Raw genomic sequence first — 5,799 nt, 5'->3', positions numbered from 1 at the left:
TTTCCATTGACTAATACCCACAATTTTAAATTAATTATTTTCGAAGCAGTGGATCGAGTCTCCTTTGTGAACTGCTGGTAACGTCGTTCGTCGTCCATTACATTTTAGACTAGCAGCAGGCGTTCACAGCTTCAGCCTCAGCCTCAGGCTTCATTCATGTTGTACACAGGTGCGTGAGTGCAAAGGAACAAGTGGACACCAACATTATCGTGGTTTCTGTCACCATGACTATGATCTTAAACTTGACATTAAAACATAAAAGAATGAATAGATCTGCGGACGGTACCGCTAGTTTTCTTACCATTGACATCGTTGACATTTGATAAGCGGTCCTCGAAGGCGAGCTCAAACCTCTTTTCACACATTACGATCCGGATCCATACGGTGCATGCTGCTCATACTTCACCTACAGTATACCGTACTACCGCGCGCTACACGCTAGCGCTATCGCTGATCGCTAGCGAAGCGCGCGCTAGCGCCCTAGCGCTAGCTAGCTGCAGCACTGCTTAATCGCGTGCGCGATCGCCAGGATCTGTGTGTTCACAGGGGGCGCTCTTAACTTTTTCTTTAACACACGTTGCTGCATCGACGGGAGTGTTATGTGTGTCAACTTCATACTTTTCGAACGTCCGAGGACAAGCCGAATATCGGGTCAGATGCGTCCTCGGACGTAGAATATCATTTTGCACGTCTATTCCTTCCGAGGACAGCATGTTACGTCCTCGGACGTAGATTTTGTCCTCGGACAAAAGGTGTGTTTTCATACCATTGGTCTCGGACGATCAGTGATGTATACGCACACACACACACACACACACACACACAAACACACAAACACACACTCACACACGTAGGCCTATACGAATTAGTTTCCCAGTATTTTTTTCTTTTCAAGTCGTGATTATTCAATTGATACATTAAACAGTAACATAGAACACTATTATTATACACAAGAACAAACATACAGAATTTGATAATTAAAAAAATTACGTACCAAACAAAATTGGGAAAAAAAAACATCCTTTGTTTCTTCGTACTCTTGTAACAAAAAGTACACCAAAGTTATACAAAGAGAAGATAAAAACCATGGGACCCTACGTTCACTGAAAGAAAATCTAACAAACCTATTATACCCACCCCCTCCCTCTCGATCCACACCAACACGTGCCAACACACACATACACACATACGCACTAAAACACGCACGCACACGCACGCTCACACAAAACACAAACACACATAACCATTATACACGTAGTGAAATACGCCACGGCGCCATGCTAAAGATGCGAGGAAATGGCGCACGTGATCCTGTGCGCCAAGGACGCCACGAGAGTCGCTCAAGGCTAATACATGAAATCGCTGATGAGGAACGAGATATCCCTGGTTGTACACATCCATAACAACTAGTCCACCATTGCAACCAAAAAAAAAAATAACAAGAATAAGAAGTGCAAGAAGAGGAAGAGGAAGAAGAAGGAGGAGAAAAACATCAAGAAGTAGAAGTAGAAAAAGAAGAAGTAGAAGAAGAATGAGGAATAGGAGGAGGAGAAGAAGGAGGAGAAAGAGGAGAATAAGTATGAAGAAAAAGAAGAAGAAACAGAGGAAGCAGGAGGTGGAGAAGACGATAGAATAGGAAAGGAGAAGAAGTAGAGGAAGAAGAAGGAGGAAGAGGAAGAGGAATAGGAGGTGAGAGGGAGAAGATGTAGAAGAGGGATAGAAGGAGGAGAAGACAAAGAAGATGTACAGGAAGAAGAAGAAGAAGAAGAAGAAAAGACAGGGGGAAGGAAGGAAAAAAGGAGAAAGTGTGGCGGAAAACGAGCCATGATCAAAGCCTATTCTTAATTTTCTCCACATAATCAACAATTACAGCTGTAACTTAACTTTAAATGTTCCGCTACAAAGAAAATATAAACAAAATGGAAAAAAAAAGCAATCAAGGAAAAATGCGCGTGACCCAAGTTTATATCTTTCTCGTATTCTGTATACCATGGTTAGGTCATTTAGCATGGTAGATCATAAACAATATTATAGTGTACTCGGATTTCATGCTCGTAAATTGTTCACTCAATCATTCCCTCAAGAAAAATGTATATTGATAAGGACAAAGAAATGCCGTTATGATTTATGATATGACCTACACGTTAAACGTTTATAATTATTGCTTATACTTGACATAAACTTGGCGTCGTAGCGTATAAGGGAGCGTTTCCTTATCTGTTGTATTTTTTTGCTGTTTGTTTGTTGTTGTTTATTCTGATCACGAGTTATGGATATAAAAGGAAGAAACAGGCCGGATACACGTACGTCAAATAATAACATGCAACAAGCTGCAGCATCTGGATAACACTAGATTCATTATGTTCCCCAACTAGCGTGCAGAAGTTCCAGGAATCGATCTTGAAGCTTACGGAAGTTATTAACTAATAAAGGAGATGAATATATTATGTCGTGTATATGGATATAAGAAGTGTCTTATCATACACGATGGTAATAGTCGTTTAACCATCATTAGGTCCTCATGAGAATGCATTGCCACTGACGCTAGTCAAACACCATCCCGAAACTCTCCTCCCATAATTCCTTTAATGTTACCTCCTCGTAGCTGAAGTGGGAATATTCATTCAAGCTGTTCATGCGCCTGAACAGCGAGGACTAAAAATGATTAAGTATCCCAAATTTCACAGAAAAATGATGATAACATACGGGCATTAAAGAATAGATAATTACAAAATAAATGAAGGTTCAGGCAGGGCAAGAGATAAATTGAAATTCTTTCAGCGGATGAATCAAAATTGCATGTCTGCATGTATGTCTTGGAGGTAAGACGCACATGCACAGACAATCTTCATACACACAAATTGGCAAATATGCACATTATACACGTACAATGCATGCATGTGTGTGTCTATTGTGAAAACTGACATTCCATGTTTGACATTTACCGCACGTCTGCAACGAGACTCAATCGTATTTATACTAATGGTTTATCGCCACTGCATTTCGCTCAGACCTATACAACGCGCGGGATCGACTAACATATTTGATAAAAGATACATGACATTTAACCAGCGTTAACGTCATCTCATAAACAATCGTATGTCTAGTCCTTTTAGGATGAGCGCCATTGTCTATTGCGATTGTGCTTTTACATAAATTGTTTCTCTAGTAGTTTGCAAGTCACCTTGAGTCGGGAAAGAAGGAACGGCAGCAGGAGCTGTAGTAACATTAACTCTTTGCTTGCTTCGAGTGCCGATTACCATAGAAACCCCTAGTGATGTACACACTGTCGAAAGTCCTCCATGGCACTGAAGGGGTTAACCACAGTATACTTTCGATATAATGAGGGTAATTTTTCTCTGTTCCTGCCCTTGATACCTCACTCACTAGGTGTCACTCCCACAACAACTCCCGGTTGTATAATCTCAAGAACCTTCCATATTCACACTCGAGATAAGCTAAAGCAACCACGGTATAGGGATCCAACTATCTGACTTAACATCAAAATTCTAAAGTAACATCCGCCAAACGCATGTGCTCGTGTGAGGTTGTTGGGACGTTTGTTTCGTTGCCTATCTCACCCTAGCTGTACATTCAGCACAAGTTGTATTTTGCTGAGTCCTTGGCGTTAAAAAAAAAAAAATTAATGAAAATGAATTATGCTTTAAGCAAATACAATAATCAAAAGAAGAATAGATCATGTTAGAGCAATAAACATTTTTGTCTCTTAAAAACTGACGCATAATAAAATTGACCTTGTTAGCATTTTCAAACACAGATCACGTACGCAAATAACTCAAAGACTTGTAAGCTCCTGATCTGCTGAACGCAATCATAGCTAATCCGTGAGATATGATTTGCCCTTGTTGATATGCTCCCCACATAATCTGGCTTTAATATTCTGAATAACAGACATGAACAATGGCGTACAGGATTTACGATGTTATTGTATCCGAAAGAAGATATTATGCTGGTATGAAATGCAAGTGCGTGTATATAATATGACTATTGTTTATTCCGCTGGTTGAATAGACACATGGGAACATTCGATCTGCATAAAACATTCATTTTCTCCCCCCCCCCCCCCCCCCATCGCTCGCTGTCTGGGTGGTTTGGTATGATTTGTGGAAAAGCTTTGGACCGATTTACTAACATATTGAAATTTACCGATGTTTATTCAGTCCTGACGTAAAAGGAGTGACGAGCTGTTTTTCTAACCTGTTCCTCAAAAACACTTTTTGGTACATGTTCTTGGAATCCAGTTTCGGACAAGTCGGACAGACCTCGGACCGGCAAGCTTTCATAGGTTGTAAAGAAGAGTCATTGTCAAAAAAAAAAAAAAACTATGCTTAAAATTTTAATATGTTAAACCATGCAGTCTGTTCACAGTTGGCAGTGGACAGCAAAGACCTCTGACCCAGATAGACTTTACGGTTCCATGAATTGCTCCTGCTACAATTGTTCCCACGAAATATCTGCACGTTATAAGCCAAACATAGATTCTACCCTCAAACATAACCCTCACCCTTTAATCCTCACATCAAACTAAACCTAAAACAATAATTATCACAACACGGAGCATTAAACCGTTTCAGTAATCAATTTCATATGTTTCTTTTCCTGCAACCTATACAGTAACGAAGCACTTTATTTACCTGTTCCCTTCCATTAAGTGCCATAGGCAGGAATCTGCTTAGTTGCTGCTAGGTAGGGCAAGCCTTCGGCAAGCTTTGTAGCTGTTGAGGGCAACTTTTGTGAACAAAGCATGCATAAAATCTTAATACATTACAGAACCGGTCTATTGTCGCAGGAGCAAATGTCGTGCCACCGTTGAAAACAGCCAAGCAGGAATCGAAGTGCTACTGACTAAGAATCAACACGTAAGTGGTGCAAAAAAAAAAGATTTTTGCTGATATGGTTAAAAAGAAATGGTACACATCTACCCGTAGGGCACACTCCAATGTGCACGTATTTCATACATGAATATGTATTTCATACATAAAGTAGTTTTCATGAATACATATCCCGTTCTTCAAATACCTCACGTTAGAAAGGGAGGTCAAGAGAAGGTCTGCAATGGCCTTTATCTGTTTATGCTCAGACTGAAACCATGGTGCAACTGTGAACTGGCTTATATGGCGTTGAACTGTGGTTTTAATTCATCGGCTGCTTGTTCGACTTCCGATTAAAACAGTCAGTTACGCGCTTATCTGCATCGATCGGCCGCGTGGCCTAATGGATAAGGCGTCCGACTTCGAATCGGAAGATTGAGGGTTCGAGTCCCTTCGTGGTCGCAACACTTTGCACTTTTGCTGAAGAATACCTACAGATTGCCGGAAATAAAAATACATTTTTTACACCAATTCATGATACACTGACAGAAGTAAGAGGGAAAGGGTACGTGTGCTGCTTGGCATATCAATACTTGAAAAAAAAAAGTTTAGGCTTCTCAATATAGGGTAAAGTTCCCTTTTTGGTTTACACATCCTCATATTTTGGAGGGGGGAGTTATCTCTCATGCTTTTATTGCGTGCCATTAAAAAAAAAAGAAGTCACACTAATCAAAGATACACACAATCGATTAGGTTTGCATTCCATCCATTCATCGTAAGCGAGAGTAGACGATACTTTACTACGAAATATTTGGACATGATTATTTCAGATAGAGTATTTGAAAGCAACATTCACAATTTCATACAAATGTACCTCTCTTTTGACTGTGTGATCTAGACAAAACCTACTATACTACTATTCTGAGTGTTTTATTTCACTTTCTTTGATGTTTTGCTTAAGCCAGCT

General features: G+C 40.1%; 1 non-coding gene across 1 annotated transcript; it reads left to right on the top strand.

Annotated features, from left to right (window-relative positions):
- The first annotated feature begins 5,221 nt into the window (after positions 1 to 5,221).
- Positions 5,222 to 5,294, top strand: Trnar-ucg (transfer RNA arginine (anticodon UCG)). Its single transcript has one exon. It is a non-coding gene; the product is annotated as a tRNA-Arg (tRNA).
- Positions 5,295 to 5,799: the final 505 nt, after the last annotated feature.

The sequence above is a fragment of the Diadema antillarum genome, unplaced genomic scaffold (assembly GCF_040938485.1).
Source record: "Diadema antillarum isolate AM-2024a unplaced genomic scaffold, OU_Dant_1.0 scf00000034, whole genome shotgun sequence".
NCBI lineage: Eukaryota > Metazoa > Echinodermata > Echinoidea > Diadematoida > Diadematidae > Diadema > Diadema antillarum.
The sequence above is the reverse complement of the archived record's forward strand: the minus strand, read 5'-3'. Positions and strand labels throughout refer to the sequence as shown.